Source organism: Xyrauchen texanus, chromosome 11 (assembly GCF_025860055.1).
Source record: "Xyrauchen texanus isolate HMW12.3.18 chromosome 11, RBS_HiC_50CHRs, whole genome shotgun sequence".
NCBI lineage: Eukaryota > Metazoa > Chordata > Actinopteri > Cypriniformes > Catostomidae > Xyrauchen > Xyrauchen texanus.
Genome location: NC_068286.1, coordinates 7940924 through 7967500, shown reverse-complemented (window position 1 = coordinate 7967500; position 26577 = coordinate 7940924). Strand labels below are relative to the sequence as shown.

General features: G+C 37.1%; 1 pseudogene; it reads left to right on the top strand.

Moving 5' to 3' along the window:
• LOC127652061 (glutathione S-transferase C-terminal domain-containing protein-like) overlaps positions 1-25705 on the top strand; it is a 66268-nt pseudogene extending 40563 nt beyond the window's left edge.
• Positions 25706-26577: the final 872 nt, after the last annotated feature.

The window sequence follows — 26577 nt, the reverse complement described above, 5'->3', positions numbered from 1 at the left end:
CATTCAAGCTACTTTGGCCTTGCACCCCCACAGTCATTCCACACAATCTGTATTGGGCACCCTGGGAACATGAGCTCAGCCAGATGGGCTGTGCTAGCTCCAGCGTAAGTGATGGCACTCATGCTTTATGGATGTGTTTGCAATACAGCTGCTGTTTTTCCTCTCTCTGCAAACGTGTCTGTCTGCAGACGAAAGCACAGGACTGCGCACAGATTGCTGGCTGTGCCACCTCATTCCCAGTTGCCTCAAAACAATGTAATCATGGAAGTGTAGGCCTTTTGTTTTTAGAAAAAAGGTTTGGCTGTCATATTTTTACGAACGTACCTTCTATTTAAAATCCAAGGTTCATCACAAAGAGGTTGTTAAAAGGCAGTTAGATGGTTCTGTTGGACATGTGTCTACATTCCCGGAAAATGACCTGCAGGCTGTATATGCATTTGAATATGTAATTTTTTGTTATCATGTTTTCCCTTTTCGGTTTCCTGCAATGACCGAATTGCTTGGTATCTGAGTATGCATGTTTTTGCAGTTGTTTTTGAATATGTATTTAAATAAAGATATATTAGCACCAAAGCATTACAGTCTTTAATGGTAAATGGTCTACACTTATATAGGGACTTTTTAACCTTAGTGGTATTCAAAGCGCTTTACACTGCATCTCATTCACACACCAATGACGGCCGAGCTGCCATGCAAGGCGCTAGCCTGAAATAGGGAGTAACTTGGGTTTCAGTGTCTTACCCAAGGACATGTGAAGTCCTGTGGGCCGGGAATCGAACCACCAACCCTGCGATTATTGGACAACCTGCTCGTAACAGGACTGTATTTTGGATATTTACCATGGCAATACCATTTTATATTGTAGTACCATTGTGCCGTGGAGTAATATGACATGAATATGACAATTGTTCAATACTGTTGCATACAGTCCTGTATACTGATCTCACAGTGAAATCGAAAACACTAGGTTGACTTTTCTTTAGCTAAAATCAGTCTGTCTACTATAAACATCTCACCAATTTCCACAGGCAGTAGGCTACATAAATTAAAGGGGGATTCTAACTGCATAAGGTTGATGTATTAAATAAACATGATTTGCAAGTGCAAAACATAAATTCTTTGCATTGGAAACATGAATTGTAACACAAACCAATGAGCATATTCATGAAGCACCCTTGTAAATGAAATCAACAAAATACACTCATAACCATGAAATAAAGCATTGAAACATGAACTGTTGTTTGTTTGTTTGATTGATCGAGAAACCCAATAAATAACAGTATGCAAAAAGGGGAAAGAAATATAAGCCAACTGCTCAGTATGGAGAGAAAGCAATATATACACAGTCCATCAAGAAAATTACTTTATCTTTGTGTTTGATAAGGAAAGGAGCAGTCTTTGCAATGTCCCAGATGGTGATGTGAGGAAAATCCAAGAAAAAAAAGAGTAAATACAAAAAAGTAATCCAATCAGGTAAGGCAGGTGGGAAACAGTCCTTTCTTTTTACAACCCCTTTACAAAGTCCTTTTTGGGCTGTCTGCAAACTCCAAACAAATATAAATGGACACATATTCAGAAACACAAAAACAACATTCAATCACAGTTAAGCATTTGAAGAAAACATTCACTTAACTCTCAGATGGTGAGTTGAGTTTACAGCATAAGCTTAGCAAAACAGGCAAACTGCTCTGACCATGCTTACCCTGTTCATCCTCTATGCTCAAGGAAGCAATATATAGGCATTTCCCTTTAGTAGTGACATTTAGCGTGACGTTACACTACCAAAATGTGAAACACTGCTCCCAGTGTCCAAAGTGCAAAGTGTTTTTGGATGTATGGTCACATATGAGCTCCATTAACTGGGTGTAATGTCCAAAGAGAGGTGCCAAAAGCGAGTTGTGAAGCAAGTTTTTTTCAGATGAACAGTCTGTAATACAGTGAAGATTAATTCTTATTTTATAAACTGTATCACCAACTCAAACCTAAACCTAACCATTAGTTGAGTTAAAATGTAATGTTAGAGGGGAAAATGCAACCTCTGAGTCATGCTCATCATTGTTGATGCGGACGCAATTACTTCTTGGTTTCAATGCAGGATCCAATCCTACGCTGCTGACACAACACACTTCCAGTTGTGGCATAGGGGAAGGTAAACATACTGTAGCTGATGGAAAAATGTCTAATAGGAGATGCTGCATGTCCATGAGTCAACATAATGTGGCCGATCCTAGGGTACCAAAACTCTCATGTCGTAACATGCAACATGCCGACATCCAGAGTGATCTTGTTGATAAGAGTAAATCAGAGTACAGTATATCATGGTATTACCATCTTATACCATTACTGAAGTTTTTGAAAGAGCTGTTGCATTAGTTTCAGAGGTATTACTATATACTGACCTCAAACAGGTTTATTCCAAATTCAATATGTATATTTGTTTTTTAATCTAGAGTGTTTGCAAGTGTTTGTGTAGTTCTGATCTGCCTTTTGAGTATTTACTGATAGATTAGACCGCATTTAGCACTGAGCCCCTTCATGCTGTCTGTCTGAAATGCCTCATGAACACTCATGAGTGAAGAGTTTCAAACTCTTGCTTGCCTACTTTGAGTTTTAAGCATCTCTTATGGGTATTAACTGTACAGTTTAGCCTAAATGTGTCAATATTTGTCAACGTCTGTTTCAAATACAACTTTGAAGCCATTTCTAACCTTGGGAAGGCTATGTTACAGTATATCTTCCAGCTTTCCGCCTTGAGCTTAAATGTCACTGCATTTTCAGGCACTAAATATATAGTGTCCAAAACAACAGGAACTAAACATTCTGCTATTTCTTATTTTTCAAAAAAGGAAAAATGTTGGATGAGCTTAGGTCTTTGAGGTTTGACTCAGCCCCAGGAGCAAGTTCAATTCTGCATATTCAGGCAAATTAAACTGCACTTTTACTTACAAATAGTTTTAGATTGACAGAAATGCCAAAATGCGGCTTATGTTCTATTCCGTACAAGGTTTTTTGTATGGCGGAGAAAAAAACTATTATTGAAACATGAATGGGAGAATTTGTATCATAGCATGGCAGCTGTAGGGAATGGAAGTCCAACGCCAATATTTCCCAGTATTCCAATATGTTTTGATGTTGTTTTGGGAACATCTTTTCCAGCCTGCACTACATGTCCTGATGTCCAAATGATTTTGTCACATACTTTCAAAGAAAAGTGTTTACCACCTAAAACAGTTTTCGTGAGAGAAAACAGAGGAATCGTTATCAAATATAAAACTCTTGAAACTCAAAAAACTGTTGACTTTTCGCTTAATAATTCACATTTCGAATTAAAAATTGCGTTACAACGTTGTCTAACTTCAAGTTCATGAAAGGAAATCATAAAAGCTCATACCACCCAAATCTATTTCCCTGTCCAAAGATTTGAGGACACTTATTTTGGCCTTGTATCTGTAAACTGTCCACATGTTTCAGTCTATCTTGCTGAAACTGTGTCTGTGAATGGTTGGCAGAAAAACATCCTTGAGTGTGTCCTGCTCTTTATTAATTCTTGCTTAAATACCTTAATTCAGGCCTCTCCTCATCACTTGAACACAATATTCTCTTCACCCACTTGAGAGGCCTAGCTGCTTTCTTCTTCTTTTGTGTCTTTGGTTGGATTGATTGTCCCCCCTTCACTCAAACATTTGTGCGTTACAGCAAAAAAGTAAGGAAATTGAGGTCTGGATTGCTGGAAAATATTCTCCTCTTGGCTCATTGGTAGGAAGTCTGTTTCTGGGATGCCATGAGCCTCTTGTAAGCTTCTGAGAGTCCTGTTTGCCATCAGTTTTGAGAACACTGGCTGTTCCAGTATGAACTAGGGTTTGGTATCTGCAATTATTTATGTGTATCAAACCTTACCAAAGGCCTGTATGGTTAATTAATTGGCCATTATTTCTATTGATATTGAAATTGGGATTCATTTAGATGAATAAAATGTACTTTAAAATACTTATTACTATTACACTTAATACTGACTAGAGCGAAGCATAATGAGCTTGAAATATTTTTGAACAAGATCACTCACTAAATAGAGATGGAATGTGTCAAGGGGATCAAACAAGAACCACATCGGAGAATACAATAAATGGGATGGATTGACGAATAAGCATTTTTGCCGGATGCCGTTCTGGACCATACTGGCCCAATTTAACCCCTGGCTGGAACCCATAACTACTTTTTCTACCAACTTAATAATCTCACTTGCATCTCAATGATCTATGTCTCAGCTGTCACCATCTTTGTTTGTCTGCCTGATCAATAGATCTCTTTATTCTATAAGCTTCTGGCTGGTTTTCCTCTCATCTTTCTCACCTGCAACATACCATTGATCGAGAGAGCTTAACTGTTTTGTTTGTACAAGAATTTCCTGTCCCCTCTTTGCTGTACTGTACAATAAAGCAACAAAAGCTGAAATAAAGTAAAACAAAATAACTCATATAACAGATTTCAAAAGGACCTGATTGTTATGATAAAGGAGATATCCTGATTGGACAGCAATCCGAGATTCCTTTTGGATTTATGTCTTTCAGACAACTCTGCACACACAAGGACTGCAAATGTGCTTTTGGTTAATGAGCTACATCTTCAGTGCATACCACAAGTCTGCTTCGCATTGAAAGCACTCTCTCCATTTGAGTCTTGTTAGAGAAAGACAACAAATAAAAATGCCACAGAAATCTTCTGAAAAAGCATCTAGACGTGTGTTTATATTTGATTTGATTTTTCAATCAATTATTATTATTTTTATGTTGTTTTTCAGTACATTTATGAGTTTATTTTAGTTTTAATATTTTCGGACTGCCAAATGAATGCATTGAATAATATCGTTAAATATATATTTTATGCTGTAATGTTTTTATGGCAGGTTGTAAAGGTTTCAAATTGTTTAATATATGCACACAAATAAATCACTACAGTTAACTGAATCTTCCCTTGTTCATTTCACTCCAAAAAATGGTTTAACCAAGGAAACTTAATTTAACTGAATTGTTTCAATGATTAAAATTAAAAAAAAAATTGCTTGCTTCATTGAGCAATTGCTGTACTTATAATAGCATAGTTACTAAACTACACCTTATAGTGCTTCCTACTAGCATGTATTTAGCATGCTAACATTCACTGCCACTAGTTAGCAGATGAAAAAATAAAAGATTCATTTGAGTTACTTTGACATGTCTAATTTTGTTGGGTTTACACAATTCAATTAGGTTCTCTTTACACAAACTTTATGTGTTGGGATTGCATAGTAATTTTAAGTTAAGAAAACGAATTTCAAACATATGAACCAGTGTTTACAACTTAATCAAGTTCAGCGAAAGAGCTATTTTAGCCTACTGTGTTCAAAAACATTAAATCATTTTTACCCCATGTGACTCTACCTTTCCAAGCAACTGGGCCCTTGCTTTGGAGACCTGGCTGGAGTCACTCAGCACGCCCTGGATTCAAACTCGCGAATCCAGAGGTGGTAATCAGCATCAATACTCGCTGAGCTACCCAGCCCCCCCGAGATGCGTTTTTATCAGTTTCAGTTCTTTTTAACTTGACACGGCATCTAAAAATGCCCTTCTGCGTGAGATGCCTAAAAAACAGTGAGATCGAAATCAAATTTGTATTTTAATTTAGTTCGTTTTGGAGTCTAGATCGTTTCGTTTAATTTGTTGCAATATTTTATTTCAATTAACACATATTTCCATAAAGTCTTTTAGTTTTTGTCAATGATAATAGCATTGTTCAACCCTGAATGGCTATTTTGTTACCTGCTGGACATCATAGACATTAATTATCAGCTATTACATGTGATTAACAAAACTGTACAAAGCCTTGTTGGGCTGTTTCATAGTTTGCTTCCTATTTGGCTCCAGGTAGTGCATTCACTCTCATCTGAGAGTTGTGCATAAAATAAGCGCAGCAGTGCACGACAAACGCATCTGTGATTTATATTGCATTGATGGCGTTTCTTCAACACGGCATGAGCGCTCGTTTCAAAAGAGGAAAGCTGCTGCTTTCGCGCTTTAAGGGTTTCTCGTATATCCGTTACAGTAATTGAATCTATTTAATCATGACTTTTTTCTCTTTGTGGAAAGAAAGAATGGTAATAATGAAAGCAGTTTTTAGTTATTCATTAGCTGTTTATGCTGAATGTGTAGAGACAGATGTGCATCCTTTGAGAGCTGAGCTGTGCAGAGCCAAGGCACGGACAAGTCAAACAGAATCAAATGAATTGTTTCATTATAAGACAACAACATTTATTAAATTTTGTATTAATTTTGATAATAACATTCCTAATGTACCTTACCTTGTTACTTTACCATTGATAATTAATTAATTGAAATTAGGTCATTATTATGGATATAATAAATGTGTAATCTAAAGCACATTGCTGCAGAATATCTTATTTTCTTGACCAACTGCTTTGTTGTCAGTCATGCTATAATTTAAACATACAAGCAGCGAGAATCCATTTCACCATCTATAAATCCATTTCAACCTCTATAAATCCATTTCAACCTCTATAAATCAATTTCACCATCTATAAATCCATTTCACCATCTATAAATCCATTTCACCATCTATAAATCCATTTCAACCTCTATAAATCAATTTCACCATCTATAAATCCATTTCACCATCTATAAATCCATTTCACCATCTATAAATCCATTTCACCATCTATAAATCCATTTCAACCTCTATAAATCAATTTCAACATCTATAAATCCATTTCAACATCTATAAATCCATTTCAACCTCTATAAATCAATTTCAACATCTATAAATCCATTTCAACATCTATAAATCCATTTCAACCTCTATAAATCCATTTCACCATCTATAAATCAAAATCAACATCTATAAATCCATTTCAACATCTATAAATCCATTTCAACATCTATAAATCAAAATCAACATCTATAAATCCATTTCACCATCTATAAATCAAAATCAACATCTATAAATCCATTTCAACATCTATAAATCCATTTCAACATCTATAAATCCATTTCACCATCTATAAATCCATTTCAACATCTATAAATCCATTTCAAGGTCCATTTAAGGTACGCAAGTTATCCACTACAAATTACTAATTACTGACTTTTCAGATTAGATTACTCTAAAAAAAATAGTTATCTGATTACTTTACTGAATGCGGCATTCAAACGTAATCATGTTACTTATTACTTTATTGCTCAACAAATTCAAAACAATGTCTATATTTACTTATATAAATTAGCTATCACAGAAATGCAAACAGATGATAGGATGAATTCAAATTTAAAATGTATTATACATAGATAATATTATTTCATAAGTATTTATGTTTTATATGCAAATATGTAACCCAAGTAATATCCTTAAATTAACCCGTAATTGAAAGTCACAAACAGTAATCTGATTACAATCATTAAAAATGTAATGTTTTACACCACTTTTGGACTAAAAAGTAATAGAGAACAGTAACTAATTACTTTGTAGTCATATTACACCCATTTGTAACTGTATTAAACTTCAATACAAACACTTTAGCAAGCACCATGAAATATTGTATAATTGAACATACAGTATGTTACATGGATACTATATTGTACTTTAAACCTTTACCAAATGTTTTCTTGATGGGTTATGTTACCTTGTGACATTAAAAAAATATTTCAAATTATTCTGTTTTCTTAAGAGACTCTTTATGTAGGTTCGATGTTGACTCAAAGTGGGTTTCGCCGATACAATAACTTTGGTGGTAGAAAAGGCCGATAACCGATTAATCGGCCGATAGTTTTTAAAATCGGTTTATAGAATGTTACCAAAATCGCCTTAGTCTTTGCTTACTTTAATGGGCACAGACATAGAGGCTACAAGAGTCAAAAATCGATAAAATCCCAGATGCTGTTAAAGATAAAATGAAGATTTTGTGCGTAACTTTGGGACTTTTAACTATAAACAAGCCTGAAACATATTTTTGACTTGGCTTAATTAAAGTGCTCTGTATTTAAGTATTAGACAAATTAAGCTTTTAAAGCCTATATATTCAGCAGATGAAGCCAAATCTGTGCCGATAGATATTTTTGGTTTATTTTTAATCGGTAAAACCGATATTTCGGTCTACCTCTCATGTGTTTAAATATGCACTGTGGCTATTTTTTGGATACAAATTTGTCTTCATATGTGAGTTAAATCTGACAAAAGCTTTGGGGATATTCTCACTTGGAAATTTGTATCTGAAATATTAGTTAATGTATTACTTTTATAAGAATAATAGACGTCTACGTAATGTCCTCATTTAGTTAAGTAAACCAGCATGTGTATTGTCTAATAACTGTTCCTCTCCCTCGACACATGTAATCTCTGGTAGTTCTCTTGTTATTGTGCAAATATGTAAGCCCGGAGTGTTACAAGTTCAGAGCTGTTACAGCCCATCTGTAACGGGAGCCTGCTGGTAGATAGATGTGCAGTGTGTAAACCTCACTCTCCTGACCTCAAGAGGTGCACTAGCGACTGATGCTAGAGGCTGTAGCAATTAGCCTCCTTTTTAGCACACCCGCTTCCCACGCCGGAGATGCCTGTTCGAGTACCTTTCGGAGTGGGGCAACCAGGGCCGGTTACAATGGTGCCGTGACCCTGATGGGAGTGAGGTTGAGGGGGGTGAGTGTAACGGGAGCCAGCTGGTATGTGATAGCTGTGCACTGTGTAATCCTCACTCACCTGACCTCAAGAGGTGCACTAGCGACTGACGCTAGAGGCTGTAGCCTTTATCCTCCTTGTTAGCGCACCCGCCTCCCACTCCGGGTTCGAGTTCCGTTCGGAGTGGGTTGACAAGGGCCGGTTTCACATGGGCCGCAGGCCAATATATTCTGATGGGCGACAGTGTTTGATGTAATGAGCTCTTTGAGGTCTATTTCCCTGAATCCTTTTGCATTTTTTTCTCAGTTTGTTTTCTCAGGGGCATGTTGGGATTGTTTTGGCGCACACTCTTCCTAAATGTCAGGTACAGCTTTTGGATTTGTTCAAGTGTTGCTAGTTCAAGTTAACCGAGACAAAGAAAAGAAACAAAATCTGTCTTCCTCCCAGGTGACCTCATTTGGAGACAGTAGAAAAATAAACTCATTCCACAATAGTGTTGGTTTTTTCTTCTTTGACTTGTTGGGGAAAATCGTGCTTTAACCAGCGCAGATGGTAAAAAAATACAAATCAAAGTACCTATATTGGGATACTATTTTAACGTTAATACATTTAAGATGGTCCAGTGTATTATCAGATTTTTAATCAGATTTTAAATCAGTCTTTTAAAAGATGTACAATCCTTTTCTTTTTTTCTTTAAAAGATGGAATAGCTTTTAAAAGGAAAGTAATCTGACTTTTAGTAATGTAGCATTGAACCCATTTGTTGTAAGAAGTGTAATGTATAGTACAGTGAATTATTCCTATGTTTCACCAATCAGGTTATTCTCATTGAAAACAAAGAGGAGTCTCTGGTCAGGGCCAGAGACAGAAGTGCTCAGCTCGAAGTAACCAATATTGGCTTCATCCAAACAAACCTTGAGTACTTCACTGGGAACCTCAACATTGGGATGAGTGCCCTCTTGCATGATGAGTGCCAGATGCATTGTGTTTGTTTGTAAAATGAGTGCAATATAAAAATGACTTAAGCTAATATAAGGTTAAGCTAATTTAATGTGTATTAATGCACATTATATTTTGGATTCTCTCAATGCTAGAATCCAAACTCAATGCAAATAAAAATATTTTATGTGCCATGTCAAGTTAAAAAGAACTTAAACTGGGGCTGGGTAGCTCAGCGAGTACTGATGCTGACTACCACCCCTGGAGTTGCGAGTTCGAATCCAGGGCGTGCTGAGTGACTCCAGCCAGGTCTCCTAAGCAAGGGCCCGGTTGCTGGGGAGGGTAGAGTCACATGGGGTAACCTCCACTTAGCATCCCCACAGTAAGGCCCTAGCAACCACCTACAATCATGGTGGCTAGTCTTTCGCAGTCAAGCATCACTCACTTTTTGTTTGTTTGTTTGTTTGTTTTTTCTGAAATTTAAAAAATCTAGTGCTTGATATTAAATGATCTCCTTAAATGGCATAACAGAAAAACATAATTAAGTAGAGCATTTAATGTAGTAGAGCAGCCAGTTAGGAAGTACATCCTTGGTGTATTGATATAGTGTAATTTTAAGAGGCACATTGTGAATGTAAGACCTTGCACTTTATCCGTTGTTGTTATATTAACATTGCTTATAACATTCAGTCTTGCTATAAGCAACTGCAATAATTTCACATAAAAAGCATACATTTTTGCCAGAAGGTATAGTCATCTGTTCATTTGCATTGCAAAGCCTGTTTAAAAGGATCAATTCTGGCACCCTGTAATTGGAGTTTGTTTCGTTCTGCCTGCCGTCTATGTTAATGATGCAGTAAACTCTAATGTTTATTCATTATTTAATTTCAAAAGGAAGTGGTGTTCTGATTACCTCATTTTGAGTGATGACATTTTCTCGTTAACATGGCACATCCAACTTACTCTTACTCTTTAACATTAACACTATAATTAACCCCTAAATTATGTTTTATAAGATTAGTTTCAAATGCTAATGTTCTTTCATTTGTTTTCTACTATTTTTAATTTGGTCAAATGGTCAAATTCAGACATATATATTTTTTTCAAGGCCATTTTTAACTTGTTAAATAGATTACAAATTTTGATATTCAAGGCAGCTTAGATCAAATATTTAAGTACACTTAATTTAGACAGTACCTGTGGCTAGCTTGTGTTTCTGTTCCTTTATTTTTTTAAAGCTCTTGACATTTGAACAATTGAAATTAATCTCAGCTGAATGATATGCCAAGTCTTATATATATATATATATATATATATATATATATATATGGTAATAATGTTAGTTAATATTCTTAATGAAAGCTTCTTTTTTATGTTGGGGGTCAATGTGTCGACTTAGAGTCTGTAGAGGGGGCACTGAGTCTGTAAAGGATTTAAAGGATTTGTAGTGAGCTAAAAAATGGGATCTGATGCAAATTCTGTAATCCTTGTCTTTATTTTCTCCCTAAAATATGTTAGAACATTGTAATAACACATTTACATGTACAACCCCAATTCCAAAAAAGTTGTGACAGTATGAAAAATGCTAATAAAAACAAAAAGTAGTGATTTGTCAAATATATTCTCCCTTTGCTAAATTGAAAACACAACAAATTCACATTATATGATGTTTTACCTTATGAATTTCATTGTTTAAATTTTTTTTATATACAGTAATTTCAAATAAGATGATTGCAACACACTCCAAAGAAGTCAGGGGCAATTTAAGACTAATAACAATTTAATGAGTTGAAATAACAAGGCGATGTGAAACAGGAAATGTTAAACAGGTGAGGCAATCGTGTCACATTATATATGGAGCCTCCAAAACCAGCCTAGTCCTTCAAGAGCTAGGATCACTCGAGACTTGTCATTTTGCCAACAGATGCTTCAGATAATATTCCAGCACTTTGAGAACAATGTTCCCCAAATGCAAATTGGAAAGATTTGGGGCATTTTATCCTTTAGAGTGCACAATAAAATTTAAGGAATCTGGTCCAATCTCGGTGCGTAAAGGGCAAGACGAAAACCACTTCTGAATGCACATGATCTCTGATCCATCAGACATCACTGTCTTAACAAACATCATTCAACTCTAGTGGAAATCATGAACATGGGTTTGGGATTACTTTAATAAACCTTTGTTAGTCAACACCACTCGCCACTGCATCCCCAGATGCAAGTTATGACTTTACTATGCAAAGCAGAAGCCATACATCAACACTGTCCAGAAGTGCTGCCGACTTCTCTGGGCTCGGTCTCATCTTGGATGGAAATTAGAACAGCTGATCTGTGTTTTTGGTCAGATGAGTCCACATTTCAAATAGTTTTTGGAAAAGGACTATCCAAGCTTTTATCAGCGTCAGGTCCAAAAGCTAGTGTCTGTATGGGACAGGGGTGAGTCAGCGCCCATAGCATGGGTAACTCGCACATCTGTAAGGGCACCATTAATGCAGACAGATATGTACACATTTTGGAGCAGCACTAGCACCGTCTTTTCCAGGGATTTGCCAGAATTTTCAGGATAACTTAAAACCACAGTCTGGCCGAATAAGCAGAGAGTGCAGGTGCTAGATTGGCCTGCCTGCAGCCCTGACCATTTCCAATTGAGAATGTGTGGTGCATTATGAAGCGCACAATACGGCAATGAATACCTTGTATAATTGTGCAGCTGAAGACCTGCATAATGGATTAAAGGGTGGAATATTACACTTTTTAAACGTAACAAACTTGTGTCTTCAGTGCTTAAATACCTAATAAGTGTTATTAGAAGAAATGGCGATGTTTCACGGTCCAATTAAACCCGAATTTTGCCTGCAAAGTTGAGAGTTTCAGAGTTAATGTTGTACAGTTTCATTTGCATAAATTATTGAAATGTTCTGTTTGTGGCTTTCCTGCTTAAGCAGCAGTCGAAAATGTGCAGCGACAGATACATTTTGTTTCCCTGGGGTTAGAGGCATGTAAAATTTATATGTAAAAAAACTATTACTTTGTTACTTGTGGGCTGTTTGCTCATTCTTGATTTCTTGTACGTGTTGAAAGACTCAACAATCACACTGATGTGTTTGTTTGCAGTGAATAATGAACTTGCGTTACACGCTTTGCCTTCCGCAGCTCAGACAAACTTCTTAATTAAAGTCAGAAAAATGTGTGGTTTTTATTTCCCACTGAAGGGAAGAAAAAATCCTTTTCAGCAAAAAACTTCCTGCTCCAAAACATAATAACGAAAAATACTTTTGCAGCACCGGAATTATCCTTTATTGTTTTTCCATTGCTGAATAATTGATGTTGGCCCCTTAGACAGGAAAGAACCTACAATGAGGTTGATGTTAAAGGGATAGTCCACCCAAAAAAGAAAATGATGTTGTCGTTTCCTCACATCTCCTATTGAGTTACATCACAACAGTACAAGAGACCAAAACTGCATTGCCGTTTCCACGTTTATTTGCTTCTGAAAGAAAAACAAACTTAAGCTTTGTAAGACGCCTTCTTTCCCAAGCTAAATGATGTTCATCTGATCTTTTGGGGGAACACCCACCAGCTTTGTCTCATTATGACGGCAAATTCTAGAGATGGGGTATCCAACAAGGAGCCTGGGAATGTCTGTAATTGTGTTGTTCAGCCTCTTTTCTTTTGTAAAATTCACAACCTTGAACCTAATCGCATGCTACCAAATGCCAAGGATGGTAAGCTCTGTGCTTTGGTTTTGCACACAGTAATCAGTGCATTATAGTGATATTATATAATATTTTTTTGAATATATCTTACACAATCAGAAAATGCTGATTTTGCAAATAATATGCAATGGACCACTGAAAGCTCATGGTGCAACGAAAACAAAAAAAAAGCAATCAACATAATCTACCGATGCTTGTGGTCACTTCTAGTTGGGACATTAACTTTTATATACATTTCATTTTTTGATGCTTGAAAGTGATGTTATCTGTTTTTTAGCTTTATTCTCATTACTTGGTTCCCAAAACTTGCAGTTGTTAATTTATTTAGGCCAGAAACATCTTTTATGCAAGAACACAAATGCTTTGCCAATGCATTGCATGGGTACTGTTGCATTGCACGTACTGTAGTGTGAGTTTTTGTGTTTCTGTGGCATTAAAAAAACTCAGTACTGTACTTGCATGGCCGTTTGGAGCCAGGACTGTAGCCAGTGGGGTGAAAGGTGGTAACGATTCTAGGGGCCCAACGGTCCAGGGGGCCCCACAACAAATTCTAAACTGTATTTTTGAATAGAAAAGGGGCCCAGAGCAATGTGCAGTCAGGGGGCCTAGATTACCTTGATACGGCCCTGTATGGAGCCCCTTAGAGGACAGAGAGGGACGTTTTCCTGAAATAGTTTTGAATACCCTCGCAATAAGTTTTGGACTTTAACTTTATAGTTTGCTTTCCCTCGCGATACTTTTTTCATTGCGCACATGTGCCAACCGCTTGTGTAAGCGTGCACAGTAAAATGGAGTATACTTTGAAAGGCTTAGCATTCGACTGTACACTGGCGCTCAACGTTCACATCAAAACCAAAGTGACTTCCTACAAATATCTATGCCGATAAATGGGATGTATGATTATTTAGATAGCTAGCTATAAATATCTTGACAGTTTAACAAGCTTTCTCTTCAAACGATTGTTACGCCATGACGATTGTGACCCTTATAGTAAATGCAATGCATACTGATGATGAGTTAGGAATTGTGCTTTGGCACATTTATAAGATGGCTACATTATAAGATATTAGTCTACCTCAGAGAGCCAAAACTCTCTACTAATGTATTCTGATTTGGGCAGATAATGGTGGCACTTAAATACACAAACACCTGCCTAGGGTTTGTAGTGGTTTTATTCCATATTCTGTTAAAAATAACTTTTTCTAATTAAGACTCCCTAGAACTTAGTTTTGATCCACATTGAACACTTTGCTAATTATTTGCATTAATTTATTTTGCTTTGGTTTATTGAATGTCCGCTATGACTGTATGTTCTCCCACAGTAAGTTCTCAAATGTAGTACCTCTTTAATGGAAAACTGCAAGCAGTGGTAGAGTGAATGATTATCCTCTGTAAGTTGGAGACATGCCTGAGAAAACTTCTTGGGGGATTTGAAGGGTGTTAATCCACGGATTTGGTTGAATGTGCACACACACTCAAGAGAGTACAGTTTGCATTGTTTTGCGAGATTCCCACTGTAATGGCAAAAGGTACAGCCACCGGTCCGATTAAGACCCGAGTAAAGCTGAACGCTTGATCTTGCACAAATTTCTGTAAAGACATCTAAAGCTTTTCTTTACCCTCCATCAAGCTGTTTGATCCACTTTGCTGCTAATAGGCAGAGAGGCATCTGCTGTCATGCAGTTTCACACCAGCGGGGTTCAACTGACTCTAGTGCTGTGCCTAAACCGATCACTGAAAACACACTGCCAGATACAGCAAGGTGAGAAACACTGTGAGATGTGAATAAATATGCTGAGGGTCAGGCAGGAATCAGTCGGAAGAGTTGCATCTGGTTTACAATTGTTTTGACATATGCATTCACTTGGCACATGAACACAGTAAAATAGTCTTGCATAAAAAATTTTACTCCAGTAATGTGTTTCACTATGCTTTGGGTACATAACCTACTGGACAAAATATTTTAGGGTCAAAGACAATAAAGGGTTTTTAGGATGATGAAATCTAAAATAAATAAAAAATTAAATATAGTTTTAAACGCAAGTGCCAAGTTCTTAAGAGTTGAAATCTTTATACTCATGTTGGTTATACCACACTGGCTTTTGCACTGTAATATTTGTTGGCTGGATTGTTTGTTTTTCAAATATTAATAATATTTTAGAACAAAACTGTTTCATTTAGGCCGTTTGTGGCAGGGCGGAGGGCGATGCCGGGTCGTGATCCTACACACCCGGTCCCGTATTAGGCTAATCAAGCCTCTGTGAGGGTTAAAGGTTGACTGCAGAGGATCGTGCGGGAGAGAGAGATCGTTTACGGACATGTCCTTCATGTGTGTGTTTATGTTGTCTTTTAAGTTTATCATTAAACTATTATTTATATTGAAAAGCCGGTTCTCGCCTCACCTTTCCACTGATCCCTTTCCACTGTTTTTTTGGAGGCTCGTATACCATGACATGATTGTCTCACCTGTTTATTAACATCTGTTTCACATTGCCTTGTTATTTCAAATCATCAAATTGTTATTAGTCTTAAATAATGGTGAGGCTTCATCTTAAAGGCTTCAAAAAGTTCTCCTATGACATCATATGAACTTAAAACGATTTTCTAATAACATCATACTTAAAAATGTGTATCCTATCACATCATAGGAAACTTCAAAGATTCTAATATGACATCATAGAACAAACTTTGGTTTTCTTCTTTTTTTAGGAATTTATAGAATTTTAGAGCAGGACTACTTCATTAAAAAAAAACACACATTAATAAAATATTTTGCCAAACTAGTTGTTAAAGATTTTTTGTTTTTTAAAGAATGTAAGCGTTTCAACTATTTTCATGTTCTTCATTATGATTATTTTTTTTAAGACATTTTTGATTTAAAGACCCACAAAAATATGGAAAGGAATTTGAATTGAGAAAATTAAAACCTGTTTTTATAAAAGAGGTAATTTCAAGTTGTAATTGCATTCTCAATGTGTAAATGAATAGATCCAGATTTAAAAAAAAATCACATAATTGACCCTTTGACATTGACATTTTTTATCCAACGTGACTTGCAGTGCACTTCTTACAGGGGCAATCCCACAGAATTTGCACTATTGTGTAATGGACTGACTCGGTACAAAATGAATAAATAAAAACATAACAATAAATAAATTAATATATAGACAGAATATTATATATTGAGAGAGAAACATTAGGGTCATTCACTGTTAAGGATGTCTGGGGTGATGCCAAGTGTAGGCGAATATATATATTCTATAAAAGAATGACAATAGCTTACTTTAAATACTTGTAAAGCCGAGCACTATTCCAGCGCTGATTGTGTTTTTGAATAAGTCGCTGATTTTAACGCTGAAAAAGTAGCGCAACTGTTTAGTGAATCCTCCCATTAATGAATTTCATCCTAAACCTTTTTGTAATTTATGTTGCATTTTTCCACAAAATGACTTATTGTACACTTATTTTGGGGCAATCCCCCAGAATTTGTACAAGAGCACAATGATGATAGTTCATGGATTGGCTCTCGCTGTACTCAAACCTGCAACCACTTGGTTACATCATCATTTTCCAAGTAAAAAAAAGTGGGTTGTTTTAATGTCTTCTTCAGGTGGTCCTGCATGCATGTGGAGTTGCAACCGACATGGTATTGTATTGCTGCCTACAGGCGAGGGCAGGATTTGTGGTTAGTCCATGCTGCTACGGATTCATTGAAAACACACTCAAGTTCAACTTTCTCAAGAGGTAGAAACTATATCCACTTCTTCTTCTCTCTCTTTCTGACTGTACTTCTATTTTTGGTCCCCTAATTCCACAGTGCACAAGACAGTGTGAATCTATTACAATCCATGATATTAAACTCTAAGCTCTATATACATGCATACATAATGGATCTCTGCAAATACACTGACAAGAATGAATGATTTATGAGAAACAATAGAAAATAGCGACGATTACCCAGTTACTGGATAAAGACAATAAACATTCGCTATTGCATCTTTCTCTGCAATTGAAAGTTCTTGGAATATAATATCCCATATTAACAATAATACAGCTGAGCCCCATCAGTCCTGCATTAAAAGTTGGGCAGAAAACGTCTTGACTTCATCTCAGGAACAAACTTTTCACCCAATCAGGAACTATCACTGCGAGAGATCTCAAAATCTGGTGTTAACTTTAATTTAATATAATTATTTTGCTGTAGGCCATGAACATTTGGTTGGTAAGAGCAGTGAGAGCAGTGTTTGTGTTCACCATGTTGCCATGACAACAGCCCATTGAGTGATTTGTCAGTTGTGGCATTCAACAGTACTACAGGAAGGACAACATGATGACAGCCAGTTAATGTACCAAACATTACCTACCACACACATAATCGGCAAGATTTGAAGAGCTTTGAAGTGTTACATGAAATGTGCTTCTGTATTTACATTAGCAACAAAACTGTTATGTAGGATTTTGTATAGAATATCAGTTCTTATGTTTCAGTGATTCATTTGATCCAAATAGACTGTCCTCTTCTTCAACTTTTTGCATTCACTTCTGCATCATGTCATTTGTCACTTGCGCCTCAGTATGTGTGTGAGCTCATTAAATTACCCCCTTTGTTCCTCTCCACAGCATGAGGTTTGCAGAGACTTTGAGCTATAAGGTAAGATTCTCGGCCGTCGCTTACACTCTTTTGATAATCACCTACCCAAGTGCATGTCTCAATATTCAATTCTTCTTTTTGGCACAGGGTGCAGCCAGAAAACTTCATATAGTAGTGCATACACTCTTTAAAATGAAGGTTCTTCTGTGGTTCTTTGAAGCAACTTTGGTTCAGCACAAAACCCTATTTTTCAGTAGAGTGACCATATTTCAGTTATTTTCACAGTACATAAGCTTATCCAGTAACAAGCTATATTTTTTAATTTTAATATTTGTTTTTAACGAGTAGCACTGGAGCATCACAAAATGCAACTTTTGTCACCTAAACCATCACTTCTCACCTGTAGCTTTGGGAAAACCAAGTCATTTAAGTGAATCAGTTCTTTTTTTTTTTTTACAGTTCATGTAAGTGAAGCAGTTAAAATAAACCATTCCCTTATATTTAACGTTGGGAACTCAACTTTCGTTGGCTGAAAGTCATTTTGTAACGAGGCAGGCAAGGAATGAGGATCTAAACGCAGCTTTAATGAAACAAAAGATAATGCTCTGAGTATAAAGAACCAAAGCACAGGGAAACCAAAGCACAGGGAAACCAAAGCACAGGTGAACCAAAGCACAGGGAAACCAAAGCACAGGTGAACCAAAGCACAGGTAAACCAAAGCACAGGGAAACCAAAGCACAGGTGAACCAAAGCACAGGGAAACCAAAGCACAGGGAAACCAAAGCACAGGTGAACCAAAGCACAGGGAAACCAAAGCACAGGTGAACCAAAGCACAGGGAAACCAAAGCACAGGGAAACCAAAGCACAGGTGAACCAAAGCACAGGGAACCAAAGCACAGGTGAACCAAAGCACAGGGAAACCAAAGCACAGGGAAACCAAAGCACAGGTGAACCAAAGCACATGGAAACCAAAGCACAGGGAAACCAAAGCACAGGGAAACCAAAGCACAGGTGAACCAAAGCACAGGGAAACCAAAGCACAGGTGAACCAAAGCACAGGGAAACCAAAGCACAGGGAAACCAAAGCACAGGTGAACCAAAGCACAGGGAAACCAAAGCACAGGGAAACCAAAGCACAGGTGAACCAAAGCACAGGTGAACCAAAGCACAGGGGAACCAAAGCACAGGTGAACCAAAGCACAGGGAAACCAAAGCACAGGGAAACCAAAGCACAGGTGAACCAAAGCACAGGGAACCAAAGCACAGGTTAACCAAAGCACAGGGGAACCAAAGCACAGGGGAACCAAAGCACAGGTGAACCAAAGCACAGGGAAACCAAAGCACAGGTGAACCAAAGCACAGGGAAACCAAAGCACAGGGGAACCAAAGCACAGGGAAACCAAAGCACAGGGAACCAAAGCACAGGGGAAGCAAAGCACAGGGGAACCAAAGCACAGGGAAGCCAAAGCACAGGAAACCAAACAACAGGTGAACCAAAGCACAGGGGACCCAAAGCACGGGGAAACCAAAGCACAGGGAAACCAAAGCACAGGGAAACAAAAGCACGGGGAAACCAAAGCACAGGGAAACCAAAGCACAGGGAAGCCAAAGCACAGGGAAACCAAAGAACAGGTGAACCAAAGCACAGGGGACCCAAAGCACGGGGAAACCAAAGCACAGGGAAACCAAAGCACAGGTGAACCAAAGCACAGGTGAACCAAAGCACAGGGAAACAAAAGCACAGGCATCAATGAGCCTTGGGTACCCATGACCCTGTCACCGTTTCACCGGTTGTCCTTCCTTGGACCACTTTTTGTAGGTATTAACCACTGCATACAGGGAACACCCACAAGACCTGCTGTTTTTGAGATGATCTGACCCAGTCGTCTAGCCATCACAATTTGGCCCTTGTCAAAGTCGCTCAGATCCTTACGCTTGCCCATTGTTCCTGCTTCCAACACATGATATTCAAGAATTGACAGTTCACTTCATGCCTAATATATCCTACCCCTTGACATTTGCCATTGTAATTAGATAATACGTGTAATTCACCAGCCACTGTTGCACTATAGCTCACCTGATAGACCAATGGACTTAGAATTGGAAGACCATGGTCCAAGTCCAGCCATGATGCTGGCACAAGACACAACAGAGTCATAGAAGCAGTACGACTTGAGATGGTTGCTTCAGAAAATTTTATTTTTCATTTCGCTTCAGCATTTTAAAACACTACTGGTTAGGTTTAGGCGTTGATTTGGTAAGGATGTCTTTTTTCAGCGTCTCATTTATATTTTAAAACTCTATTGGTTAGGTTCAGGCCAAAAGTCTTAGGTTAGGGAGGTATGTTATAAAGACATCCATATATTTTCACCTTAAAACTGCCTCTGAAGACGACACCATTTTACTCACTTTTGGCGCCCCCAGCTGGACATTTAAATAGAAAACTGCAGCCAATCGTGTTATACAGAAAGTACATTTTGAATTGGAAAAAATTTGCCATGTTCACGTAAATTTCATGAGACCAGGATGAATATTCTTTTACATTTAATGTTGTTTAACCCTTATGAAAATTAACCATAGTTTTACTATAGGAATATTGTAGTAACCATGACTGAAGTAACCATTTTGTTGTTGTTGTTGTTGTTGTTGTTGTTTGCTTGGTTGTTGTTGTTTTGTTTTTGTTTTTTCATGGTTTTACCACAGTATTAATTGATCAGTCATATTACACTGCCATCAGCGGTCTCCCAGTGACTAGATCAACCACTCACTCTATGCTGATGGCCCCTGCCAAACAAATCACTTAGACTCTCAAGTAGACCTTTATTTCTACTGGGTTTGTGCTGGGAACATAAATGATACCTTTAATTGAGAGGCTTGTTGAGAAGAATCGATCGCTGATCACTTACTTTTCTAAACGATCAGACTTAAGATTTTTTGCCTGCCGAGTAATAAAACAGGCAAAACAAATCCCATAGACTTACATTGAAGGAGAGACTCAAGCCCAGAAATGGTAATCATAAGGAGTTAACGATTACTGTTCCGATTCTAATTCCCTCAACGATTACGGTTATTTTTGAGAAACAATTATCTGGAAATTAGAAATGTGATTCTTATTGCAAAATGAAGTTGTCTTTAAATTAAGTACAGTGACTTTTAGTTTAAGTCAGCAATATCAATGCATTATTTCTCACTTTAATGATGTAATTATAAAGAAACCATTGTTATGCATACTAAACATGCAGTAGAAGTGCTTTACTTTGTTAAAGCATGTTTTGGACACATTATACTGAGTAATGACATTGATCATGGCTATTACCCTGAAGGATTAAACTTGGTTGGAGGAATCAATCTGGCAGCGCAGTAACATTTCCTTCCATTCAGCACTTGTTTCACTAAGTTAATGTGGAATAATGGTCGCTTGAAGCTATCATTGGTGAAGAACAGCAGAGGAAGTCATTTCGCAGTACTTCCTTTCAACTACCCTCCCAAAAAAAACAAAAAAACAATTAGAGTCGCCGGTGTATTGATTGGATATAGAATGGACTGCATGCAGCTCTGTTGGCTGGTTACAACTGTTGATAAATTGTTGGATGTTTCAACAGAACACTAACGATTGGAAATATCGATGTTCTACTGCAATTTACATGAGCTGAGCCATGCACTTGCTGTTTGTAAGATATATTTGTGTGTGTTCATGAGGGTGTTTATTGCTGTACATGCACATGTTCATTGAGTTAACATATGCTGTAGGGCTCTCCTCAGGAACACATGATATTGTGCAGGTTTGCAGACCAGGCGGCTGTCAGTTTACCCCAAGAACGGTGATCAATCGGTAAGCTGTTTGGCTTTTTAAGCAGGTGTTCAGGTGTTATCGTGGCAATTTTGCTTTAGAAGTGGAAATTACATTTAATAGAGAAGGACAAGTGCCTCATGTATACAGGGTTTTCAATATGGCCCACATTTGTATTGGGGTTTGCAATGGCAGCATCACTATTAATACTTAGCAAGCAATGCTATTACTATTGCTGATAATTAGGGTTAGGGATTTAAACAAAGCTCATAAACCAAGTATTAAACTGGTACTTAACAAATGATACCTATGATAATAAATTATACCTCAAATCAAATGGCTTGTTGAGGAGATGTGTGCTAGAATTTTTCTAAGTAATCAGACTATAGAGAATATATATAGAATATCATAGAGAAGATTGGGCTTATTTGAGTTTTTATGGCGGTTATTTAGTAACACCTTAGCAGCCACCAAGAACACCTTATCAACCTTCTTGCAACCATCCAGAACACCATCGCATTGTTTTTTGCAACGTATCGAGTGATATTTCCACAGGCAAGCACCACTCACATTTTCTTTAAAAAAAAATTAAATGTTACCAAGGTCATTACATTACCGATTTGTGAGAGAATTGTTCTTTTTGGTAATTGATGGTTCATAACGGCTCACAAATCGGTCTGAATCTATATGATTATTTAAAAAGCGTTATCCAGTAATTACAAACGATTGGAAAGTTAATGGAAAAATGATGGAATTAAATGGATGAAAAGGCTGGGAACCCTGAATTTTACATAAAGCTCAGTTCACTTTTGATAAAATTCATGAATTTTTGATGAAAAGAGTATTCGGCAAAGCTGTTAAAACACCATTTGGTGGTGAAGAAATTAAACATTTCAGCTTTAAGAACCAAAAACAAATGATTTCATTATTGTTGTTAATGATGAATATCTCACAATCCATAGTGGTAAAAACATTGAAAAAATGAAAACAAGATAGGACACTGTGACCTCTCATTTATTCCAAACTTTTTATTCCACACTTTTAGCCTCATAGTCTCTTCACACTCTCGCATAAATCTTGACGCTGCTGTCATCTCTCCTTCCACTGCCCATCTTTTATAGCCAATGAGATGACAGCCTCACAGTCTCTTCACAAAACACATGCTAACTAACGCCATTCGCTGTGCAGTGCCAGTCAAACCCGAAACGGATACAAAGGCTTTTCAACCACACAGATAACTTAACTTTGATTTTGGATGAACTGTTAATTACGGCAGGAAAAGATGATTGCATTTGTTTTAAATTCCTTTATTATTTTTTGAAAGTCATGCTTTATGTTTTGCTTTTGATCCTTTAAATGATTAATTACCTTCTTTAAAGAAATATCTGTTATGAAGGTCAAATGTAATTTCCATTTAGAAAAACTTTGGCATTTTGTGAAGTTTAAGATCAATTTAAGTTTTGTGACACTTTTATAGAATGCAACAGTTTAAAAAGGTAGTGGGCAGGGTGAGTGGGACCCAGAGTGATTTTTTACAGCCTTTTACTTCACTCTGGAAGTGTATAGTTCTTGAAAGGGGGGCAGGGGGCAACCAATAATCCTCTCAGCAGTCCAAACTGTCCTCTGTAGTCATCTGATGTCTGATTGCGTAGCTGAACCAAACCAGACAGTTATTGAAGTGCAGAGGACAGACTCAAAGACTTCTGAGTAGAACTGTATCAACAGCGCCTGTGCCAGGTTGAACTTCCTCAGCTGGCGAAGGAAGTACAACCTCTGCTGGGCCTTTTTCACAATGGAATCAGTGTGTGTCTCCCACTTCAGGTCCTATGAGATGGTAGTGCCCAGGAACCTGAATGACTCTCTATGACTTCTCTATGCGACTTATAGTCAGGTGCGACTTTATTTCCAGAATATACAGTAAATGAATTAAAAATATATATATATTTGCTGTACCGTTGCAAGAATTAATTTGCAAGAACAAATCTACTTGGAAAAGACACAAATTTGTTGGTTTTTCATCATCCAATTAGTGCCCTTGGCATCTGTGACCTCATAATACAGCATACCTATGCTACTTTGTATTTATTCATAGCCGAATTTCAAACATTACGAGTTCACGCTACTAAGACATGGACAAGTTCTTGAAAAGAAAAACTACTGAAAATGGTTATGTGGGATAGTGGCATGCCATGGGATTTTTTAATCGTAAAAAGTGTGCCGTGGCAGATAAAGGTTGTGAAATGCTGACCTAAACCACAAAGAGTTAATCTGCATAAAAACATCCAAAAGAAAACAGCAGTATGTAAATTCTGCAATGCTTACCGAGACAGCTGGGACTATGTCAAACTTTTATTGGCACTTAGAAAGGAATCATATAGAAAGATAAGCTAATTGTAAGGGATGTTAGCAAATCTAGCTAGCTAACGATCACAATCTGCCTTTTGCTGCATTCAATTCAACTTGGAAAGTCGGATTTTACAACTTCCTATGGGAAAAGTGCAATGGAACGCCACTTGAAAGCGTAATTACAACTTGTAAAGTCATGTGAAAATTTTCAGCTCTGATTTCACAGAGATTCATGTGCGTGACTTCACACAAACTTGTCGGCGCCCAGGAAGATGTACAAAATAAGTGATAAACACTTACTTTAATAAATCAAAGTTCCTACTTTAAATTATATTAAAGAGTGTTTAAGAAACATTAGCAGATGTTCAAAACATTGTAAATTATAATCTCTTTTGATAATTGTACACCTGTAGCACAAATGCTAACATTGCAGATATCTCTGGTGACAGTCAAACACTTGCTAAGCTAACGGGAGCATTGCAGTTTTGTTTCCTTGAACATCATCTTCCGAACATCTGGCATTGGAATGCCTTTAGTCAGAGATCTGAGATGTCAAGTGGAATATCTACATCTGTACATAACCTCATCTTCACCCCTCACCCAAAGAGATTTAGTGAGTATTAGCTATACATATTAGCTACCTATGTATTAACTGTTTTTAGGGCGCTAGTTTCAGTTGCTTGCCAGCTATTTGCCACCTAGCTAGGTGCGCAAGCTACCTAATTTAGTTAACATATATTGAGGGATGTAGCTAATGAAGTGTTAACTTTGTGAGAGTTTGAGGGGACAGGGCATGTAGTGACAAATTGTTGTTCCTAAGTTACATTTTTGCTTGTAATAAACAATGATTATACAAGCCACATAAAGCTATGTAGCTTATGTATATAAAGTTACATTACATCAACGTTAACTAATGTCAGCTCCAACATAAACACTACATGCAGTGGTAACACCCCCTCACTTGAGTGAGAGAGCTGGACATGTGACAGCAGAGAGTGGAGACCGAGTAATGCGTCTCCACTTATACTAAAAATGTACATTTTAAATTGGCTGTTTTGCTTATGTTTGGGATTCTTTGTTCTGTTACATGCTCACTTATACTAAAAATGTACATTTTAAATTGGCTGTTTTGCTTATGTTTGGGATTCTTTGTTCTGTTATCTAGATTTAGCTATGTGGTTAGCAAATAGCACACATTTATATAAGGTGAAACCCACTTCAATAGCCATTCCTTTAATAGAGCAGGGTAAATATATCAAATATTATTTTTGTAATATATATTTTTTAATTGTTTATAGTTCATATACTTTGTATCACTGCAGTTTGTGTCATAATACCCTGACATATAAATCTAGTCACTGCTGCTGTGATGGAGTTTCATAAACATCTCCTTAAAGAGTTCATGTAATTTTGGCATCTCTCTCTCTCTCTCTCTCTGTTCTGACTGCCGCAATCGACTGCTCTTTATTTATTTATTTTTCATCCTAATTTTCCAAATCCTGTTGGTTTCCTCCAATCACCAGAGAAGCAATGTATGGGACTTGTGGACCTGGACTGCAGCTGGAAAGCTGAGACTCAGGGGTATTCTGTGAGGGTGATGAACATGGTTCCAGAGGTCTGCTCACCCAAAAACAATATGGTGGTTGGGGAACCTACAATATAGCATTGCAATAGCAACAGCCACACCTAATGTTTTGGACAATTGTGGTTTGAATTTGCAAACTTTTCTTTTAATTGCACTAATTGATCCAAAAGCATTGATCTCTACTTCTCTTACTCGGGCACACACAATGTTGCTTAAATCATGGTTCAATCTAAGTGTGCAATCAGTGTATTTGTTTTTGTATTGTAGCTTTTCTTTAAATAGCTTTTTAAATGTGGCTTCATCTAAACTAATAGAGATTTTTGTTACACTAATGTCTTAAAGATCAGTGCTTTGCGACTTGATTCGCTTGCTCTGGGTTTGTTTGTTAAAGAGAAAGAAAGCAGCACGCCCCCTCCATTAAAAAACATGGCTTCAAATACTGTTTACGAATCAGACACATTGAATTCTGTAAAAGCACTTTGCACCCTCTCAAGCATCATTATCACATACAGTATTATGCACAACACAATAGACTCTCAAAAGAGCCTGCTTTTTCATAGTTATGTAAAATTATTCATTGTAATCTGCTCCTTTCCTTTGCAAGAAAACCTGGACTGCATTCTTAAGCTTTTGTCTTGGAACTATTTGATTAAATGTATTGAAAGTAAACATCAGGAGGTATTTATGATGATTCCCTTGTGTCAAGGGGTTGGGAGATTTGGAAAGGGTTAATATTGATGAAATGGTGCATGCATGGATTAATCTGACCAGGTTTATGAATATTTGATTATGCCACAGCTCATGCAAATGTCAGTGAACTGCAATAGGCAACAGTCTCCCACAGCAGTACTTCTCAACTTATTGGCCATGACCCAAAAATTGGATGCACGTCTATTTTGATCATGGACCGTGTGGAGGAATAATGCTAAATGCAAATAATACATTGTAGC